General features: G+C 61.0%; 1 pseudogene; it reads left to right on the forward strand.

Moving 5' to 3' along the window:
- Positions 1-8,817, forward strand: part of LOC141573427 (otoferlin-like) — a 30,419-nt pseudogene extending 21,602 nt beyond the window's left edge.
- Positions 8,818-9,067: the final 250 nt, after the last annotated feature.

A 9,067-nucleotide genomic window follows, 5' to 3' on the forward strand; every position in this document is an offset into this window, starting at 1 on the left:
CAGGGACATCCAGGCTGGGAGGCAAAAGGAGTTGGACCTTCAGTGCCTGGGCTCCCAGCTCCACAGCTGGGTAGCATATCCCCCACCATTAGCCACCAGGGCCTGTCTGTGAGATGGTAGGAGGAGGCCTGGCCCCAGTCCCAACATCCCGGCTAAGTTCTCAGGATGCTTTGAACCACCTTCTCCACAGAGCTGCATGTGGAAGGTGGGAGAATTCTTTCTATTTGGAGACTTTCTGGAGGCCTCAATGATGGATTGGGAAAATGGAGACAAGCCCATCACCTGTGAGGTCACCATAGGTGAGAGCTGGGCTCACAGAGGGGTCTTCAGGCCTGGGGGGGTGCTGGGTGGTCACTGCCAGGCCCCGCGCCGCAGCCCTGGGGGGAGGGGAACTTTGACCACTTCCCTCGTGTGTCCTCAGGGGCCCACACAGCACACAGCGTCCGTCCCTGAGTGCACACACGCCCCACTGGGCGCACCTTAGCTCCGCCTAGGGCTAGGCTGTGTGAGGGGCACGGGCAGGAAAGAAGCCCCCTGCAGAAGGGAGCGAGGCCTTGCCGGGTGGGCGAGGAGAGGGTGGGAGTCCGGGGCACTTCCCTGGCGGGACCTTGAGTTCAGCGCTCATCGGGGCCCCAGGGAGGTCTCTTTCTCTGGCTAGTGCTCTGTCCTGTCTGTGCTGGCTCTGACCCCAGCACCTTCCCCGTTCCCTGACTTTCCCTCTTCCCGTCCACAAAGCTTGGGACTGGAGGGCAGGGTGGGGACCCTAGGTACTCGCAAGACCTCCCCTGCCTCCAGGCAACTATGGGAATGAAGCTGATGGCCTGTCACGCCCTCAGCGGCCTTGGCCTCGGAAGGATCCAGGGGACAAGAAGGAGGTTGATCTGATCCAGAACAAAAGTGATGACAAGACTGACGAGGCTGGGGACTTAGCCTCAGTCTCCTCCACCCCACCCATGCGGCCCCAGACCACCGACAGATGAGCCAGCGGGACAGAGGGTGCTGAGAGGCCCTACCCGCTGCCCCCATCCTCTCATAGCCCGCTCCCCTTGCCACCTCCCTGGGCTCCCAGGCCTCAACCTCCCAACTGCTCCCCACCCCCCAGGAACTACTTCCACCTGCCGTACTTGGAGTGCAAGCCCTGCATCTGCATCAAAAGCTGATGGCCAGAACAGTGCCACTGCCTCTGCAGAGCCAGCATCGTGGACACATCACAGACAAGCTGGTCGTGGCCAGGCCGGGGACGGAGGGGAAAGCTGGGGAGGGGGATGCTTCGGATGGCCTCCCTCAGCCTGGAAGTTTCCCTCGCAACACAAGAGGCCTGTCTGCCCAGCAGCTTGCTGTCGGGTGGGTGAAGTTCTGCAGGAACAGCCCCAGCAGGAGTTTCTGTCCCCACCCAAGTCCTAAGAGTGGAAGAGGGCCTGAGGGCCACCCAGCCCCTGTGATCCCTGGAGGCGGCTGGCCAATCCCTCTGTCTCTGGCCTGCACACCTTCCACTGCTCACATCTAGACCTGAGTCCCGCCCAGCCCCTGTGAGTCCACCAGACCATAGACTCAGGCCAGAAGTGGCTTCTTCAGGAACTGAAGACCTGTGAACATGAAGGCCTCCAGGCTCTGAAATCAGAGAAACTGGTGGTTTCCCTATGATGATGGGACACTCCAGGGACAGTGCTCATGGGAGGTCCTAGGGCGCTAGCCCCTTGTCCCCGTGATGAACGGGGCAAGACATCTGGGGGAGCTGATGGAGGCTGGGGCTCACACTTCTGGTTCACAGGAAGAGGGCCTGGATGATGATCAAAACGGACAAGTCCTACCCTGAGCGACAGCGGGGCATCCTGGAGGAGCCGAGCTGTGGCTGCTGGTGAGACACAGGGCTGCTGAACGGGCCTGGGGTGGCGCGGCATGCCGAAGAGGGGGCTGGCAGAGAAGGAGGCATTTGCAGGCCTCCTGCTGGCAGGTGGGCTCCGCTAAGCCCTGTTCCCCGCTTTCTGTCCCAGCCGTTTCCTCTCACTGGCTGACAAGCACCAGGGCTCCTCGTCCCAAACCAGGCTAGACGGAGAGTGCCTCAAGTCCCGCGTGCGGGAGCTGGTGTGGATGCCGCTGGACCACATGGGGGACAGGGCAGGGTCTGGAGGTGGAAAGGGAACTCAAGGTGGGGGGACATCTGCCCCTAGGGCCAGCCTCCATCACAAGTCATGGACTGAACCCAACATACACCCCATGACCCCGCAGGAGAGTATGGGGCAACAGACAAAGACCCTGCGGGCACAGGTGAAGCGGCACACAGTGTGGGACAAGCTGAGGCTAAGCCAGAACTTCCTGCAGAAGCTGCGCTTCCTGGCAGACAAGGTGTGCTCCCCGAAGGCATGCACAGAGGGGATGCCAGCCCCAAACACAAGTGACCCGAGGCAGAAGTGGGGCTGCACAGGAGGCGTTGAGCCAGACCACCCAGGAGGCCCCTCCTGCTCTGACAGCCGCTAGGGGACGGGGGTGACCAAGCCTTTCACCCTGTTGGGTGTTCTTCCCCCTGGATCCGTGGGAGGAGAAGGAAACCCCAGCATCAGGTTTCCTTCCCTCCGTGGGTCCAGGGCTGGCCAAGGGGCAGGACCTCTCCCTTACGGGCCCCCACCTGCCCACCGCAGGCCCACACAGCATCCCCGATGTCTTCATATGGATGATGAGCGATGACAAGCACATGGCCTCAGCCTGGTGCCCCTCCAGGACCTGCTCTTCTCCATCGTATGGGAGGAGCTGGGTGAGGACCGCACCAGATCAAGGCACTCTTCCTCAAGGTGCCAGAAGAGAAGCGAGATTAGAGGGTGGTGGGGTCCGGGCTTCATTCAAGGGGTCAGTCTCCCCTTGGAGGGGGCAGGCGCCCACCCCGGGTCTGGCTGGCCTGAGCTGATGGGGTGCTCAGAGAAGAGGTGGAGAGAGCAGAAATGACAGCGGGTCCCATCCCACCCATCCTCCTTGGCACTCTGTTCCCAAACCCATAGCCCAGTTGAATGGCTGCGAAGGGACAGAGGCCCTCTGACCACTGCCTGCTGCAGCCCCTTGCCCCTTCCTCACCCCACAGGCTCCAGCAGCTGACCCTGTGCCCACCCCCAGCTGCCTGGGAGTGGGGCTTCGGCGTGGTGGGCTGGGCAGTGCAAGCCAGGCTGGAGCCCTGCCTGCAGCTGGGCCACAGCAGGAAGTGCAGGGACTTCCTGTGGGGCCTGCACTGCGGCCTCTAGGGAGTCCAGTCGGCCCTGGGTTTGGGCCTGCACTCCCTCCTGCCCAGGAGCCTGGTCTGCACCAGTGAGTGAGGCAGGTTGCAGCCAGGCCCAGGGAAGCCCCTGGCTCCAGCCCTCACCCTGGGAGAGCGCTAGGGCCACCTGTTCCCAGCCTCCCGGCCTGTGACCCCACAGAGAAGCAGGCCTCCAGCCCCTTGCCCGCAGGTACCAGGCTCGGAGACTCTGTGCAGCTGACTGCAGTGGCCTCTCAGACTCTTCACCTGAGTCTTTTTATCGACCAGAGTCAGTGCATGGAAGTGAGGGCTGGGGGAGGAGGGAGTGGCACTGGCTTTGCGGGCATTGGGGGAGGCCTGTGAGCTTCTAGGGCCTGGGGAGACAGATCAACCAGCACCCTAGACCCTCAGAGGGAAGCCTGGCAGATACCTGGGGACCCGGGCCACATGGTGGAGGCTTTAATGCACTTACATTCTGCATGGAGGACAGGGAAGACCTGGCAGGGGCTGAGGGAACAGGGTCAGGAGCAGACCTCACATCAACCTTCATTTTAAGATTCCCAGAAGAGTCAGGGAACATGTCCCTCCTGCCCCCGAGTCCCCTGGAGACCACAGTGACTGGGGGTGACTCCTGCTCGGGTATCAGCCCACCCACCACCATTGATTACCCATCCTTCCCGCCCTGAGCTACAGGTGCTGAATGAGACCCTGTGCCCCACCTGGGACCAGGTGCTGGTGTTCGACACCCTTGAGTGCTATGGAGAAGCTCGAGTTCCTGGACGACCCCCCCATCATTGTCATTGAAATCTATGGCCAGGACACTGGTGTAGGTGGGCTTCGGCACCAGGGACCATTCCAACGGCCCCTCACTACAACCGCACTGGTGGCCCCATCCCCCGCTCTGCCCTGAGCCACTCGGCCAGGTGCTTGCTGGGAAGCTGGAAGGTTGGGCAGCCCCTCCAGGACACCTCAGGTGTCCCCTGGCCTGTCACTTCAGTCTGACTCCTTCCTGATGCTCGGGGACTCTGGGGCCTCAGGGAGGAGATGGGCCAGGGCATCCCGCCTCCCAGCACAGACAGCCCAAACTCAGGCCCAGAATCTTCAAGAGATGTGTCATTAAGGCCTGCTGTCCCCTGCCTCCCCCACCCCAGGGACTCCCCGGCCTCTGCCCACACCTACCACAGTCAGCTGCCCAGCTTTCCACAGGAGTGCTGGAGTGGGGGAGTGGAGGACTGGGGTGCCCCGAGTGAGCTCTGGACTAGAGGCAGGCGCACCCGTTTCTAGTCTGAGTACTGCATCTGCCGTTCAATACCTACCTGGCCTGAGCTAGCCTGAGACTTGGTTTCCCCATCTGTAAAATGGGATGATCACCCCTGCAGCTACATGATGCTGAGGGGGACTGAATGTGATCCAGAATGTCAACATGCTTGGTAAATTCAAGCACTGAGAGGCTACCCTGGCTGTTTGTCGTGTCAGGGCAAAGCCGACTACATGGGCCGGAACTTTGCCAAGCCCGTGGTGAAGCTGGCCAGTGAGGCATACTGCCCACCCTGCTTCCCGCCCCTGCTTGAGTCCTACCAGATCTACCGGGGCAGCGCCACTGCAGGGGACCTGCTGGCCACCTTCGAGCTCTGGCAGGTGGGGCTGCAGGGAAGAGGGGACTGAGTGGGGGCCAGTCTCCTCCCCATCCTGCTGTGAGGCCCATTGTGATGGAAGCTGAGGATGTGGTTCTCGGGAACCCAGGCTGTTCAGCTTTCCCTGTCTCCCCAGGTCATGTGGCAAATAACTCATGAGGAGAGGGAGCTCTCTCCAGGCTAGGACACTATGTCCCCCATTTCCCAGATTGGACCAGCAGGGAAGGCCGACCTGCCGCCCATCAATGGTCCAGTGGACATGGACCAAGGTCCCATCATGCCTGTGCCCATTGGCATCTGGTCCATGCTCAGCAAGTACAAGACGAGGTGTGTGAGGACTGCACACCTTTCCCGTCCTTGCCTGCAACAGGCCCTGATGTTCTTGGCTTCCCAGCCCCCTCGCTCTCTCCTTATCAAGGGTCTGTGCACATATTATATGGTTGGCATCAGACTCCAGTGGTCTTCGGCAACCTCAGGCCATGCCTCATTTTCCAGATAAGGGTGATGAAGGCCAAGGAGGGGAAGTGACTGGCCCCAGGTCACACCAAGGACCCGGCAGCAGACCCAGACTGCTGCCCATCCAGTACCTGCCCCTTCTGCACTGTCACACTGCTGCCATCCAGGACCTATCCCAGCCCTCCATCTGACACCAACACCCACCCTCACCCTGAAGCCCCTTCAGGACACCCGCCCCTCGTCAGCTGTCAGCCCCCGGCCCCCTCCCACGCACTGCCCACCCAGGGGCCAAGTCCTCCTCAGGTGGCCTGGCACCCACAGCTGGTGCCCTTGACTGAGGGGCTCTCCTCTTCCCCCGCCTCCCTCCAATTCACGCAAGTGCTGTTCTGGGGCCTGAGGGACCTCAAGGACATGAACCTGGCCCAGGTGGACCGGCCACGGTGGACATCGAGTGTGCAGGGAAGGGGGTGCAGTCATCCCTGATCCACAATTACAGGAAGAACCCCAACTTCAGCACCCTCGTCAAGTTGTCTGAAGTGGTAGATCTGGGCCCCGGGGTCGCTGGGCAGAGCTGGGTGCCTCTGGCCCTTCTCTGGGCCCAGGCCACGCCGGCCCCCACCCCCAGGACCTCCCAGAGAATGAGCCCCTGCAGCCGCCCTCGGACATCCGCGTGGCGGCTGCCAGGCCTTGGCCGCTGCAACCTGGGGCGCTCCCAGCCGTCAGCTCCCTGCTGTGCTTCCTCTCCCGGCCCCCAGACCACTGGCCCCCAACTGGAATAGCGCAGGGACGGCCGTGCCCCAAGGCCCACGGATGGTGCTCCAAGGGTTTCTTCCTTTCGCTCATCCCCTAGTCAGAGTCAGGGAGGCCAGGAGGGAGGACCCACCCAGGGGCCAAGGAAGGCTGCCCCGGGCTGCCCCTCACTCTTGAGCCAGAAAGGGCCAGGGCCAGCGTCCTTAGAATGCCCGAGGGCAGATGGCTTCCTCTGCCAGGTCTTGGAGAAGACCCAGGCGCCCTCCCAGCCTCCACTGTGTCACTCACCGCAGCCCACCTTCCTCTCTGGCCACCTCGTCCTCTGCCTGTGCCCATCTTTTCTCCCTCAGCTGTCGCCTCCCTCCCTCTCCCCTCAGAAAGCTCCAGAATCAGCTTTAACCTTCGGTCATTTCATCCACCCCTGACTCTCACCATTACTCCTGCTCTTCCCTGTCTGTCTGTCCACCTCTCTGTCCAGGCAGACTCCCCGGGGATGCCGTGTGCTGTACAATGGGGGGGTCCTCCTCCCACCCCGCAGGGGAGGTCGTGGTGAACATGGAGCCAGAGGTGCCCGTCAAGATGCTGGAGACCATGGTGAAGCTGGACGCGGTGAGGTGCCTGGGGTCAGTCCCACGCTGGCTGTGGATGTGCACCTGCATGTGACACTTTACCAGAGCCAGGCCAGTCCACCTGTGAGACAGTACATTAAGTCACTTCCCCTTCAGCATGTGTTGGGACAGGGCCTCCCCTGACTGCATGTGCACAGAGCCCTGTCCTAGACTGTCCTGGGAGGGAGGACTCAATTCTGCGTGTGTGTGTGTGCATCTGGGGACACATGCCTGAACGCATGGTACGCATGTGTGAGAGGCAGGGAGAACAGTGACCATGTGAAGTCATAGCCTGCAATTACTTTTATTCCAACAAACACCATAAGCACTGGATTCCTTGTGTGAATACCAGTGTTCTTTCCAGAGGGTCCCTGGGTTCCTTCCCAGCCATTCACAAAAGATCCTCCCCATGCCTGGCTTGGGGACGAATTTCCAGGTGGAAGCTCCTTATTCGTCCTTTGGGACTAGGGCTGTTTATCTGCCAGAGGGAGACCTGGGGATTCAGGTGTGGAGGTGGCCTCTGCCAAGGAGGGCAGGATGGAGGCTGGCCTGGAACAGGCCATCCTGAATCCAGACAGTGTGGAGGAAAGAGTTCGGGCCTTCCCCCAGCACCCCATCACTTGCTCTGTACCCCATTCCTCACATCGTGTGCTTCATGCAGCCTGGGGTGCCCCCTAGCTTCTGAAGCCTGAGCTGGGTCTGAAAGGACCTTCCCTTACCCCCATTATCCTGGTCCCCAGAGAGTCCCAGCTGAGTTAGTGCGGGTGTGGATCTGGGGAAAGGGGAGCAGCTGAGGCCCAGGCCTGGCCCACAGGCCCGGGTGGCACGGCTAGGGCTCTGGGGCTGCACCTGGAGACCCCAAGACCCCCTCAGCTCCCAGCCTCCTGACCTCCCTCTGAGGGTGTCCAGGCCATCAGTGAACAGAGGATGGCACTGGCCCGTGCTTCCCCATCATCCCACAGGCCCTGGGCTCCTGTGGGTCCGTGTCACCAGGATCCTCTTCAGCTGTGTCACTGAGCATCCACTTCCCTGTTGAGGCCCTTGCACCCCCCCATAGCCAACATCACTGAGCGCCGGCCACGTGCCTTGTCAGCCTCCCCTTCTGACGCGGCTGCGAGCTGCAGGGATCCCCTGGCCGTGCGCAGCCATCCCGGGGCCCAGCACCCCCATTAGACTCGGTGGAGCCCTGAAACCGGTCACTTTTGAAAGCCCCCAGTGATTCTAATGTGCAGCCAGGGTTGCCAGCCACCGCCCTGGAAGGTCTGAGGAAACATCTGCGAGGCAGAGCCTTCACGGCCTCAGAACTGGCTGTGTGAGCACAGGCGCTCGCAGCGCACAGGGAGCGTCCCTGCGTCAGCTCCCTCTCCTCCTCCCTCCCTGGCTTGACCGTTGCCTCTATGTCCAGCCCTGTGGCTATGGCCTGTCCCTATCTCCTTGCTTCCCCCCTGCAGACTTCTGATGCGACCATCACGGTGGACGTGGTGAGTGTGGGGACCACAGGGGGTTCTGGGGAGAGAAGACCCTACACCATGCAAGGTATCAGGCCAAGGGGAGCAGCTTCAGGGACTGAGACACCCCCAGCCCCTGGTGCTCCGGCCAGCACGCACCCCCGGAGAGGCAGCTGGAGAGAGCTGCTTGGGGAGCAGGGCCCCCGGGTGCTGGATCTGCCTCGGCTGGTGGTTCATGCTGGCAGGTCATGACCCTCTGTGGGCCGTGGCATCCATTTCCACAAATCAAGGCCCTGCCCCTTTGACATTGGGGTCCTCCCAGAGCCTCCTGGAGCCCAGGGCTTCCGGGGAGCAGATGGTCAGAATGGAAGGGGGACTCCCAGATGGTCCAGGGCTCTGGGAATGACCAGGGTGCGGGGATGTATGCAGGACTCCGGACTTGGCCAGCCCTTCAGGCTGATGAGGATGAGAAGACGGAGAAGGAGAAGGGCATCTCAGAAGAGACGGAAGAGGGGGAGCCGGGTGAGAGCATGCAGGACTGGCGGTCCGCGTGCTTCGGCGCCATTGACACCATGAAGGAGCTGAGGCCTCGGGCTGGAAGAGGTGACCCCAACTCCCCATCAGGCCCTCCAGTCCAGCTTCTTTCCTGCCCCCTACTCCGTCAACATGAGCTTGGAGCAGCCTGTAAGACTTTTTGAGCTTCGTCGTGAACGATTGGTTTTCATGGATTCTGCTTTTTGAAGATCTGATTGTTTAACAAATTCATCGTGGCTGCTAAGACTTTTATATCTTGCAGATATTTTTACTAAATTAAATGAGGTTAATCTGTCAATGCAAGGGGAAAATGTGAGTTTTTACAGTATTTGATAAAATGTCATCAAAAGAAAACTTTGTTTTCCTACACTCAGTGACTTGACTGAAATTAATCCTATGGTTGATGGAGATAGT

The sequence above is a fragment of the Camelus bactrianus genome, chromosome 15 (assembly GCF_048773025.1).
Source record: "Camelus bactrianus isolate YW-2024 breed Bactrian camel chromosome 15, ASM4877302v1, whole genome shotgun sequence".
Classification (NCBI taxonomy): Eukaryota; Metazoa; Chordata; class Mammalia; order Artiodactyla; family Camelidae; genus Camelus; species Camelus bactrianus.